This window comes from Phalacrocorax aristotelis, chromosome 15 (assembly GCF_949628215.1).
Source record: "Phalacrocorax aristotelis chromosome 15, bGulAri2.1, whole genome shotgun sequence".
Taxonomy (NCBI): Eukaryota; Metazoa; Chordata; class Aves; order Suliformes; family Phalacrocoracidae; genus Phalacrocorax; species Phalacrocorax aristotelis.
Window position 1 is genome coordinate 14,094,298 of NC_134290.1, and position 13,508 is coordinate 14,107,805.

The window sequence follows — 13,508 nt, forward strand, 5'->3', positions numbered from 1 at the left end:
GCTCCTCAGAACGATACCGAATGAGCTGCGGAACGCAGGCTGTTATGAGTTGGACCTTGTGTGCAATACATCAAGCTTTTAACAGTTAAGACACTGCCCTGTGCAGGTGAGGTTTATTGCACAGTTTGTAGGACAGGTGTGAGATGTTGCTGAGCTGGGTAAAACAACAGCTGAGTGTTGTGGTTTAGCGGCAGCTCAGCCCCACGCAGTTGCTCGCTCACTCCCCCACCTGTGGGATGGGGGAGACAATCAGAAGGGTAATGCTCGTGGGTTGGGATAAGAACAGTTTAATAATTAAAATTAAAAGAAACAACAGTAGAAATGCAATGTAAAGGAGAACAACGAGAGGCGCAAAGCCCCGGGGGAGGGGGGAAGGGAGGGGAGAGGGGGAACGAACCGCCGGAACAAACCGCACGCGCCGCAGCCGCTCACCGCCCGCCGACCCGACGCCGCGTCGCCTCCGCGCTGCCACTGCCCCCCCCCAATATATTGGCCATGGTGTGACATGGTATGGAATGAACCTGCCATTGGCCAGTTGGGGTCAGCCGCCCCCACCATGGCCCTGCCCCTCCCAGCCCCCCCTGCCACGCCACGCAGCAGAGCGCGGGAAGCTGGAAAGGTAGCCGACCCCCACAGTGAGGAGAATTAACCCCTTCTCAGCCAAAACCAGCACACTGAGCAAAGCACTTACTGCCCATACCCTGGGCTCTGAACTTGCAAGAAGCACAGCAGCTGAGGCCCACACTGATGATGACCCTACCCCAGCAAATAACACATTTCCCAAACAAGTGTTACCGCATTAGTAGACCATACAGAGAAAGATGCATGTACAATAATGCGTTTTGCCTTGTTTTCCATGTAAATACCTAAGGAGAGCTTGCCCCCTGCTATTCATTTATGGAAGCAAATAAATCTGGTAGATGATGAATGGGGACAAAAAAAGGACAATCCCCCTCCTCCCCCCCTACCTCTTTTGGTCAACCTAACCTTATCTAAGCAATTTCTTAGTAGAAGCCTGGAAGAGAAAGATCTTGAAACGGGCTGAAAGAGCAGGTGCCTCAGTCCAGAGGTGTGTGTCGCACATAAGGAACAAAGAGGTAGAAACGCATGGCAAAAATATTTGGATTTCCAAAAGTAACGTCAAACAGCAGAGACTTGAGAAATGGGGGGTCCCTACTTGAAGGAGTTCCCAGGAGAACAGGCAAGGCGAGAATCAGAAAGATGATCTCAGCGTTTGTAATTGTCTCTGGGTCAGGGAGAATTATGCAGATTTTAAGGACACTAAGAGAGAGGAGGCTACAGTATTTTTGATTCAAAGGAGTGACAGTCTAGATAGGAAGCCTGACAGAGCACAGAAAGAGAAAAGGCATTTCTTAAAAGTGATAAAGAAAACATAGTCAATCCACTGCCTGAAGGAGGGAAGGGAATTTGGGGTGAGACAGGGAAGAGATGCTATCTAGGTAACAGGCCTAGGTCAAACCAAGCACATTTCCTGCATGTTACCCCTGATGCTTTATTACTTAGGTGAGCAGCAGTGATTTCATTTCACTTTCTTTCAGGCAATGCAGCTCGGTAATTTCTCTAGGATCATCTTGATTTTGTTCTCCTCTTTGACCTCCAGCTCTCTGCATTTGATATTTCCTCAGTGAATTTTTCTATAGCCACTGTGAACAAAGCATTGCAACTTCAACTCTCAGTATTCCCAATTCCGCTGCTGCTATTTGCTCTGGAACTGGAGTTCTTTGCTTTGGCCATATTGACTCAGGGGCCCCGCAGCCCAAAACTGTGCATTAGCGCCGTTTGTAAAATTGAACAGCTACTTACTGAAATACTTCAGTTTTCACACACAGCCTGCGCTTACATTCAGCTCCCCATGAAACAGCTAGAAAATATTCCCGAGGAAAGGGAAACACTGGGTTTTTTTTTCTTTTCTCCCCTCATCTGACAAAATAGGAAAGCCGTGCACAGTGGCAGCAGTGCCTTAGCTCAGGCTTGACTCAGGCATTTGAGAGGTTTCCTCCCTTCTCCAACCTGCAGGGCAAGTAAGGCCTTTACGAGCACATAAGAAGTGGTATTGGCACCCCACCACACTAAACGCTGCGTATACCATGGGCTGTATAAACATATAACCCCTTTCTTTTCCTCTCTGCCTTCTCCTCAATATTACCAAAGGGGTTTGTGCAGCTGGTTGAGGAAGCTGAAAAATAAATTACAGTTATCTCAACTGAGATTCAGACTTGGACCATTGAGAAAAAGCACTTCCCCCCCCTCCCTGAACTGGGTCCCCAGAGCCGGGGCAGGGAGGAAACCCTTGATCTGAACACTCAGGTGCAGATTGGTGCTGTGCTCTGGAGGGCACAGCCAGGCAGCTCGCGTCTGTCAGCTGGACAAACGCCCAGGTCAGGTCAGCTCAGCTGCCACGGGGAAGTGTCGTAGAGGAACATAAATTAGTAGCAAACTACTCCTCCTGGTCTGCCCCGGGAGCAGGAGCAGCTTGTGGTTCGGAGGGTGTTCCTGAGACACAGCGCCGCGGGGCTCATGCGCAACCTCTGCGTCACCAAAGCCACCCGTAACCCTAAGGAGCTCTCCAGGGAGCGTGTTAGATTGCTGGAGCTTTTGTCCCCAAATAACCATCTGAAGCTTCAGCTGGAAGAGGAAACAACACAGTGTACATATTAAAAGAGCTACAATGGAGGAGGAAATCGCCTTTCATTAATTTTCCATAAGTGGATTACACCAAGCAGAGTGTAAACAGTCCCACGGGCACCAATTACCAGGTTTATTCTATAACTGAATTGTCCTAAACAAGCACCATTTTAATTTGAATATCAAATTTCTTTGCACAGCAGGAGAGAGAAGGAATAAACCAACCTAACAATGCATTTGTTATGGATTTCTACAAAATTGCTGTAGAAACCTCTGTATCCCCAGTGGATTGTGCACACTCGCTTTGTGTATGCTTATGCCGCACACCTCGCTCAGTCAGATGAGAGGCAGCGTGGGCACGTGCCAGCTATTGCACCATTAACAAAATTGCTCCAGAATTTAAGGAGGGGCCAAATTAAAAAAGAAAACAAACCCAAAACAAAAAAAACCACCAAACAAAACCCCCCACAACTAAACAAACACCCACATCTAATTGGATTTGGCATGATTCCCTTTTTTTCCTTTTAAGAGACTAACTTACTAGACCTATTTTCTGCTTCTAAATCTCTTGATGAAACTAGCCTTTGGGTACAATTTTTCTTTAATAAATTGGAATGGATAAATACCTCATATTTCCAGGAGTAAGTGAAGCCAGTGGCATTAAAGAAACAGTACGCAGCATTACCCAGCTCAGTTCCCCAGCGTAATAGAAGCATACACTCCAGTGGTGGCTTGGGGCTTTCTTCTCATTGCCCGTCCATGCTCTAGCTTGATCCTGAACTGTCATTCCAACTCCTAACCAAAGTGTAGCAGAGTGTGTCACCCTCACGACGAGCCACTAGGCAGACATGGTTGCTTGCTGCTCTGCAGTACAGATGAAAGCATGAATCACACACAACATATAATGTTGAGGCCAGGTAGCCTAAGAAACTATGTGATGGAGAATTCCAGCTCTCACTAGCAGGAACAGGAGAGCGCGGTGCAAAGCTCTTGCCCTCCGTAAGACCTGAGCCAAAACAGACCAGAACCAGACAAAAAGAACCACCAAGGAACGGGCCTTTGAGAACGGCTTGGTTGTCATTAGTCTGCTGGCAAATTCGAAATGACTTGGTGAATTCAATCCTGCTAATATCAGCAATATCAGCAAAAGGCCAAAGATTAAATAGATGAAATTAGAAACGAGCTAATAAAATATTCTACTCTGTCCAAAGGAAGGCACAGAACTCCAGGGGACACTCCACAACTTTTTCAATCTTGGTAAAACACTTTGTCCTCGTATTTGTACGCAGTGCAGTTGTGGCTATTACAGCTCAGCGCTGATAATTCTTGGCCTCAAAGACATCAAAGCCCCATAATTCCTGCTTGTGCAAAAAAGAATTTGCAACCTATTCAGGCTGGAGAAAAGATCTAAGAGAGAGAGGGGGTTACCTCAATTTAAAAAGATGAAACTGCAGCATGTATTAACTAGTTCACTCAATGAAGCTCACGCATGTAGTCTGAAGGGCATCTACTGCTTAAACCACAGGGCTCAAAGCTCTTAATCTTCTCTCTTGCAGAACATTCATCCTCCAGAAAGAGTAAGAAAGCTGGGGAAAAGCATCAGAAAGTATGTCTCCTGATCTAAATCTCCAACACACCAGCTGACAAGGCAGATTTGCAAGAAGGTACTCGGAGCCTTTGTTGGTATAAATTCAGTGGTCCTGCCACAGGATGCTCACCACTGCAATAAGTTCCGACACACCATGCTGTAAATTGAAAGCAAAGTGTTCTCTGTACAGTTCTTGAAGAAATAATTTGGTTCCTGGTGAAGACAATGTTGTTAAATTTCTTTCAAGCTCTGAATATGAAACAGTCCTTTTTTCCTGCCAGTATATATTGGGTTCTTTTTATGCATCACGTAGATGAATGGGCAGGAAAGAGCAGCCTTCTGGAAACTGAGTTTGGTCTTTGCTCAAAACCGTTGTTGGTTTCCATGTGGCAGCAGCAAGAACTGCATGTTCTCCACTTGCACTTACAACATTAAAAGGAAAGGCCCTAAAGAGAAATGTGAGGAGAAATTTTTACAAGTAAAACAGAAGCTATGAAGTTGCCTCTTCTTCAGTTTCTTTAAGCAGAAGAAAACTCAGCCATTACTTAGACTGAATCTAACCATCTTCTTTAACAACCAGTCTCCAAAAAGGCCGAGCCACAGTGTCCCTCCAATTAATGTCTACCTAGGTGAGGGCAGGATTAAGCAAGGTGGATCAACAAGACTCTAGGAGTTTGATGTCTTCTAGATCTGTCTGGCTGCTCCTACACAGAAGCAGAAGCTGGGCCCCTTCCTCCTGCACACTCCTCTGCTTCATACTGGCAGATCAAAGATAACCAGCCAGAGGGCTTTGTGCCCAGACACAAAGTGCCTGGGAATCCTATCTCCCTCTGTAATCCCCCCTGGGCCAACCCGTGTCCTTCCAAAGCTCTCCCCTTCCCCCACGAGTGACCTCCAGGCATGGATACTGGTGTGGAACACTACGTTATTGGCATTTCTCCTTTTACACTGGTTTTTAAGGCTAAAAACCAGTGTTTCACAGAAAAGGTGAAGACTACAAATATCACCGAGACAGCTTCAGGTACCATTAATTTCCAGACTTTGCCACCACGGAAGAAACAGGAAGGGCAGGCACAGGATATAAGTTTTAGCCTTTCCTGGGGCTGTCAGGAGCTCAGGCAACTCTCTTATTCATTATACATGTGCTGTTCCTGTATTCTGCTTGCTGCCTGGACTTGGCAAGAACACATACTTCTCCTTCAGCCCCATCCACTACTGCCAACCCAATAGAAAAGCAGCTTAGATCCCTGCTCCAACACAGGCTTCCTCTGTGACCTTGACCACGTCGTTTCACCTCAGTTCTACACCTGGGAAAGATCCACGAGCTCTTACTTCAGTAGAGCACTGGAAGGATAAAATACAATGGACTGGAACAGGTAAGTAACAAATCACTGGGGTAATGATTAAGGATGGCCCTATATTTCCCAACTAATTGGTTATTCATGTAATGCTTTACTACAAAGGTCACTAGATTCTGTCCTTGTACTTGCACATTTCCCCTAAAGCCCCTGCAACCACCACTGCACCCAGGCTTCCTGCATATAGTTGCATTATGTTCCGATGCACATGCATAAACCTCTAGTTCAACCTGTGTGATGAGATATACTGGATAACAAATAAGAGCAACGAATTTCAGGCTCAGTGTAGAAGCTCCCTGTATATTTATGAGCTTACGTCCAACCTTTAAAAACTCTCTTTTCCCCAGTGCAGTTTCCTTCAAGAGGAAGTCATGGATAAAACACAGAGAAACTGCTAATAATAAAATGGTCAGGCAGAAAGAATAGATTTGGAATTTTTTTTTTCTACATCACTACTAGCACAGTGAGATAGCAAGGAGCACCAATAATTTATTTACTGGTCTTCAGTACTTCACATCCTGCTGTTTTTCTACCTTCAAACAAGACCCTGTGGGTTTAATTAAGTTTTCAGAGGAGGCTTGGGAGGTATGATTTCATTCAGTCTATGTCATTTATTCCATGTTTTCTACAGATGCATGGGGAAAAACCTACACGGCACAATAAATCAAACGTGGTGCTGGCGAGCAATACACTAGATAGTCATGGCAAAACCCCCTTGTTCTAATGCTGTAATACTGCAAGGGATGGCCACAACTGGGGAAAGCCCAGAAAGTCTGTGCTTGCACAGGGCAAGGCAGCCCTGAAAACGGCATATCATGGACATCGTTCTTCACCAGGAAATGGGAGGAAGATGTGAACAAGTCCCCCAATGTAGCTTTCCTCCCTCCCTTGCCATATCCACACAGCACTGCCTTATCCCTGGGTATCTATAAGGCTGGCATTTCCAGTCTCACATTTGAGACTCCCACAGGCTATAAACTAATGCTATGATCTGGACAAATCACCTAGGAGTAGGTCCAAAGCAGTATTCAGACCTCTGAAGATGCAAATGGCCACCTGCAACTGGGAGTTCAGCACTTGCAAAATCAACCAACAGACAGAGTAGGGTCTTGAGACAAGTTAACGGTTTTAAGTATTTGGCCCTTGGACTTTCAGCCTCAGTGTATCACTTGCATTACAGGAAAAACATGAATATCTGACCTCTGAGGGACAGTGTGAAAGACCAGGGAAGCGCTCAGATACTACAGGGAAATGCACATGTGCAGCGGTACTTGCAGAGACAGATGCACATGAAGATATAAGTCTTCCTAGGCCCACTTTCCTGACCAGGACACAGAACAGGGCTGTGTCTTACGGCACATTTAGATTTCCACAACTGATGGAACAAAAGGTGTTGGGGGGAGGGGGGTGGGGGAGAGGGGTGGGTGTTCACTCTTCTGCTGAAACCCTAGGCTTTTTAATGATCCCCTCTCAAGTGAAGTAGCCAGTGCTCCTGTGTTCTAAAACGCTGTGTTCACGTTGAACACGAAATACCCTGCAGTGAGATTAACCCATCTTTTGAAGGTCACTTCTGTCAGAATTAGTATTAACATAATCTAAACCTTCTCCCTCCACTTTTTTTTTCCTCACACAGTGAAACGTTCTGTCCCCATGAACCGCATGCTAAAATACCTCTCACGTCGCAGCATTTTGAGTTAATCTGCTGCCTGAATTGTCTCTGTCTGAAGGCCCTACATCGTTGTTAAGAGGCTCCAGGTCAGTGTACAAGACTCTATCATGACTGTCTTCACTTGCGTGCACATTGGCTCTGCCACCCCTCCGGAGGCAACTCCTCTACCCTGACCCATCTAATCTGTCTGTTGACTAAGAGGGGTTTGGACCTAGAGCCTGGAGCCCTTGAGATCCTTCTGAGACAGATAACCATGAGAAAAAGTTGTTGTATTCAAGCTTTTCTAACTGGAAAGGAGCCACCGCTCAGCTCATCCTCCTGAGAGTCAATAATCATGAGCAGAGCCTCTGAATTTCCAAGCCGTTTTGCTTTGGCATTTTAGACGACCTCGTGTGAGTGGCCATTCCCTGCAGCTGTGTTAAATGACAGGGTTTAACTCAACCTAGCCAATACCTTAGCAGAATGCTACAAGAAGTAAGAGGTTGAGAAATTGTGCTTTGAGACAGATTAACGTCGATCCATATTTGAGGAATGCGACTAGAGCTCCAGAACAGTAACTGAAAACAGTTCCCAGCCCTACGCCCACTATCTACTTCTGTAGGCAAAAAAAAACCCAACCCAAAACCCTACTTAAGCTTGGAGGCCACGCTCAGTGTATTTTTTGTGATTTAAAAAAATGACTGTTGTTTTTAAGTCCCTGTCTCTCCCTGTTGTTTTTAAGCCAACATCTTAGAAGCCTGAAATTGAAATATATTTCTTTATCAATTCCTTGTTTTTCTCCTTCTCTGTCACCCATGCACAGTGGTTTGCTTATTGAGGTTCATTCATGTGTAGGGGCTGCTGGCATTGATGTATTTTGTTAGCAGGGTGGAGGATTTTTTTACTTTCTTTTTTTTTTCTTTTTTTTTTTTTAGAGCAGACTGGCACATTAATTTAGGCTGGAAGAAAGACCAGATAAAGATTATGTTAATTTTGGAAGCAGAAACAAACAGGGACAGAAATGTTAGACTCCCCATACTTAAGACATTGCAGTAGGCTACCACACAGACAAGCTTAGGGCTTCCAGACTGTAACTCTGACTGTGTTGTGACTGAGGACCCATAGGTAAAAGGCTTCACTCTCTTTTGAAAGTACATTTTGTGGTTTGGGTTTTGGTTTTGATTTTTTTTAAATTGTTTTTACTCTGACTCACCGAACAATTCTATTTTCGGGTGCAGGGAGAGTGTTCTCCCCTAGTTCCATTCACAAGCATTCCTATAGCCTTGGTTGTCGTGCTTTCAACTTGCTGTTGAAAACCAAACCCTACAACACCACACAACTAAATGTCCTTAAGGAAAAATGAGAAAGCTCTCTGTAATGACATTATGGTATCTCTCAGACAGGGAGGATGAGAAATATTCTGTGAGCATCCCTTCCAGCGAGAGAGACAGCTGCCAGGCTTAATCAAATCAGTACAAACATCTTCCTCTCATCCATGTCTGAAATTAAGGCAATCACCAAAGAAAGCAATTAAGGAAAAATTCTGATACAAGTTAAAGCATTGCTTACACAGGTGCAGTGGGTTTTGGCCCCATATGAGCGTAAGAAACAAGAATCATTCTGCCATTTCCAAACCAAACTCTACTGTGAAACGTATTTACACAATCACAGCATGGCCCATCTGGAGGTGCCAGTTCCCCACCCTCTTTATAGCCATCTATATGAGCAGCAGACCAGGGAGGGAGCTACAACTACTGTTATTTTGACCATCTAGGCACGTTCACTTGATCAGCAGCCCAACTGCTCTAAGAACACAGAAATAACAGATGGACAACATGCATTTCAGCAGACAGAGGGTGAACCATGCCATGCATGCACGTGAATCACTTAAATGATGTCCCTAAAACTGTCTTCTCTAGGGTCTAGACAATGGAGAAGGCTATGAATTCAACCCGGTCCCTCCAAACTCCTCACCAGGCCAGAGCACCAGCATCCTGAGTTCCCAGAGGGAAACATTAACGCTCCTGCATTATGGATTGTGAGGCTGCATCGCCCAGCTTTTCAACAGCCAAGGTCAGCAGGCATCCAAATTTTAGTTGGTCAAACACACCTCGTTCAGCTCATCCAGTGATTCTGCACTGTGCAACACCAAGCCAGCAAGTCATCTGCCATGAGACTGCCCTCTGTGCTGCTGTACCTCCCTTGCCAGGCTACCTAAAATATAGCTGTGATCTGAGTTTTTTTGAGGGTTTTTACTTACTCAAGAGAGATGGAAAGCTGTTCACAATGTAGATGGATGAGGTTCTGCTCCAGTAACAGTCTGCTGGATTTATCATCCTCTGCCCACTCAGCTGGTAGAGAACTTCCAAACATAATTTTGAAGAGAAAAGAAGGCTGCTCAGAGGATGCACCTCTCCCACTGGTGACAATCTTACCATATCATGTTTCTACCGGGCACCATCTTAGTAAGTATCCAGAGAGTTAGTAATGGGCTCTACCTGGGAAGTTGATCTTTGTAAATCTGACTCATGTGCTTGGTCTTCGTTGAGATTTACATCAGAGTAGATCTGTCTAATGCAGTTCCTTGCATGCTAGTCCCTTGTAGGTAAAATACAGATGCTTCCAGCAGTAGGGAGGAGCTCTCTGTTCCTCCAGGAAGCTGAACATACACCAGTTCACCTGCTCCCCTCTCAGCCATTTGTCAGTTCATTAGTGCCTCATTCAAAACATCACAAAATTTAAGAAAAAAAAAAAAAAGGGGGGGTAGGGGGTGGAAAAAAAAGAGAGTAGTGATTTGTTTATAAATGTTCCTGCATAAGCTTCTTTTCACAGGAACACTAGCTGTAGTACACGCATGTCAAGCACTGTCTACAAACTCACTACGCGTGAATTAGCTCTTGAATAGAGCTAGCTCTGGGGTCCCCTTAGCAGGTAACAGCATCTTCTACGCCTTTTGGCTACAACCACCCACAGTATCACTTTGATAAAGGATACATCACCTCCCATCATGTTACATCCTGCTTTTTACAGAGAAGTGTAATGATCTAATAGGCATCTTCCATCACTAGCATTATTGAGTGGGATTTGGATCATTCAGGCAAAAGTTAATTGTTGTCAGAATCAGTCCAATTACTTTTCATTAGACACAAGCTCTTTGTAGTGAAGAGGGAGGCTTTGTCTTCCCTTCCAAAAATAGCAGCAACATTTATCTGAAGGAAGTAATCTGCACCAGGAATCCTACAGCAGAGGCTCACCGCTCTCCACGGTGAGAGAGAGCCACCAAAGCAAGTGTGAGGGAAAGGTCCAGGGCTGATCTTGGCCACTCTACCTCAATACTGTGCTCCACGTGAGAATCCGTTTAACAGAGGTCTTCCCCCTTGTGAACACCTAGTCATGCTTCCCGATGCACTGCAGAAACCAAGGGCTCCCCCCCCGCCCCGCTTCAGATGCAGGGCTGCTACACAGCTCCCACGATGGAAAAACCATGCAATATCAGTAACTTTGAGTTAAAATCCATCTTTTAACTCCAGTATCTCTCATTGCTATATCTGCTAGCTCATATACATCTTTACAAGAGCTTTAGCTTGTGCATGAAGCCATTTTGCAGCAGCCATTTACATACCAATACAAGGTATATGTTTCAGACCTCCCCTGAGGACATACACATATTTATAGCTAGAACAAGTTTGTATGTGTAAAATCTGTCATATGCCTGGGAAAGGGGGAGTGCGCTCAAAATCTTGCACTCAAATGGAGGCTGCCTAGAAACAAGAGCTTGCTTAGACATATGCCGGTATTTCTGCTGAACAATAATATTTCTACAACAATAAGGAAAACTCAGAGGAAATCTGAGAACGCAGAGGGTTTAGGGCATTGCTTAAGGTCTCTTGTAATATCACAGATTACTATCCCTCCATATTTATTAGAACAGTTTGGGAGGAAGAGGAGAGATTGCTGAAAATTGGCTTTTAAATCTGGCTTCCCCTGAGAAAGATGGTCATGCTCTGAGGTTTGTGGTATTACTTGATAAGCGGTGATTAAAACAGTAATCCCAAATTGTAATCAAAAAGCAGTCAAGGCTCTGAAATTATTTTTCACTAAGCTTTTTTGCCTTTCAAAGACAGCCCTGTACGGCAAAAGATAATAAAACCACAGACGCCGTTCCAATTTCATTTAGAAATATTTTATCCATTAATTTACAGTTCGGAAAGGTTTTCCTCTTTTATTTGTCTTGAAGTCCTCATCAAAAGTGGGTCTATTGTCGAGGAGGATGGAGAAAACTCTTTTTGCTCTAGCTGTTCACTCTGGAAGAACACCTGATATATTTCTACGTCAGCACAGCACGAAGTAGTGGAAAGGTTTCCCCTTACCCAGTGAAGTGTTCACTACAATCAGCCTTATCCTTGCTCTCCCAGGCAATAAAATGCCAGGCTGGTCCATGCCATTGTTAGCAGCATAAAGCCTCTCCTAATTGAAATGGTTTTGAAATTTCTGGGAAGCAAAGCTCACGCTGACTTGATTTCATGAGCCAAGTTTACTCCCCTGACTTCAGGATGATCTCTGCAGGATCACTGGGCGAAGACACCGTACTGAGCAGCTGTATTCAATAACTTCTACTTCGGCCCATTCAGCCAGAGCAATGGCTATGTGCTCATGTTTCCCTCGTCAGAGAAAAAGCACAGGCAATAGCTCATGACAGTTTGATTTGCCACACAGCAAATGGTCAAGCCAGCAATCAGTTCGTTTTCAACAGTGATGTTTCCAGAGGAGAAATTCTTAGCAATAGGGTGGTCCAACACACACGCTATTTAAAATTTCAGAGAGGTAAGTGCAAAACTGCCATTAAGTTTGAAAATTTTTCCTAGTTCTGTGCAATGATTTGTGATTTTTTTTTCCACTTTATGCTGAACGAAAACAGAAATAAAATTCATCAAGCTGTAAAAATCAATAGTGATGCTTTGTCCTGCACAATAGAAAAAAATGCAGAAGTTTATCAGCCTGAACTGCAAAATTCACAAAGGACAACAGGTCATATCTGGCCACGGAGGAACTCAAATCACTGTTTGTATGTCCCAGTTTAGGACATTACACAGCGTTGCCTTTTCCCAAACTTGCCCTTACAGCTCTGGAACCACATTTATTTATTTTAGAGACAACTTAGAGATTTCCACTTAGGAAATGCTACTCGCGGCCTACCCTGAAACATAGTCATGCAACTGGCACCATTCCAGGTCTCACATTTCCTCCAAAGATGAGGTAAATACCTTCCCAGTTGTATCTCTCCACATTAGCAGCTTACAGCGTGGCGTTTCCCCACCGTACGTTTCCTAAGGCCAGCTGCCTTGGGAAGCAGGATCAGTCGCTTCGGATGTGGGGGAAACATAGACCAGCCCCAGCCCGCGAGGCTGCAGACGAAGTGGAAAGCCTTTGAGAGCACCAGTCTTGGGAATAACAGCGGAGAGAGAGAGATAGGAAAGCTTCCTCTGTGTGTTGACTAACCAAACTCATGAAAAAGCCCACTAATAAAACTTATATCTCCTTGATTTACAGAACTTGATGAAATCAATGCTGTAACACAAACTTTACAAAAACAAATTTTCTCAGTGATAAATGTTTCCCTTCTGTTCCATTTAACAGCTGGGTTCTGAAGATGAAGACAAAGCACATGTTTCATCCATGGATTAAATTAAGCCCTGGATTACAGATCGTAATTGAACGTAATTATGCCAAAAGTACAAAAATTTAAGGTTGCCCTCATGAGGCAGAATTTACCCCACAGAGTAACATTAACATGATCAAAATGGTTATGTTCTCCTAATGCACATTCTGACATTCTATTTTCAAGCTAGAAAAACATCTTCAATTTCTTGTGGAGGAACAAAAAATCCCAAGATACCGTTATGCTTTATGTTAGTCTATAAAACTAGCAAAGTGTAAACTCTATAAAATGGCTTTTAATCTAGCACAAGCTTACTTTATGCAAGTGATACGATCATCTAGAACAAATGTTGTGGGTTAAATTTGGAAAGCAGAAGTTGAAACCTAAAAAACCCTCTCTTATAACGTCTGGAGAACAAACCCCAGCTGCCCTTCATAATCAACAGAGTCGAAAACAACAGAATACGCTCTTAGCGATGCCGGTCAGGTTAGCGTTGCTCTCCATAGAAGGAAAATTCCTACCGTTCCTCAGGCACAGGAGTGCTACTGCTCATGTCAGTAGGGCAAACAAGAGTTGACTTATGGAAAAATGGTTGTATGCAGGATCTGT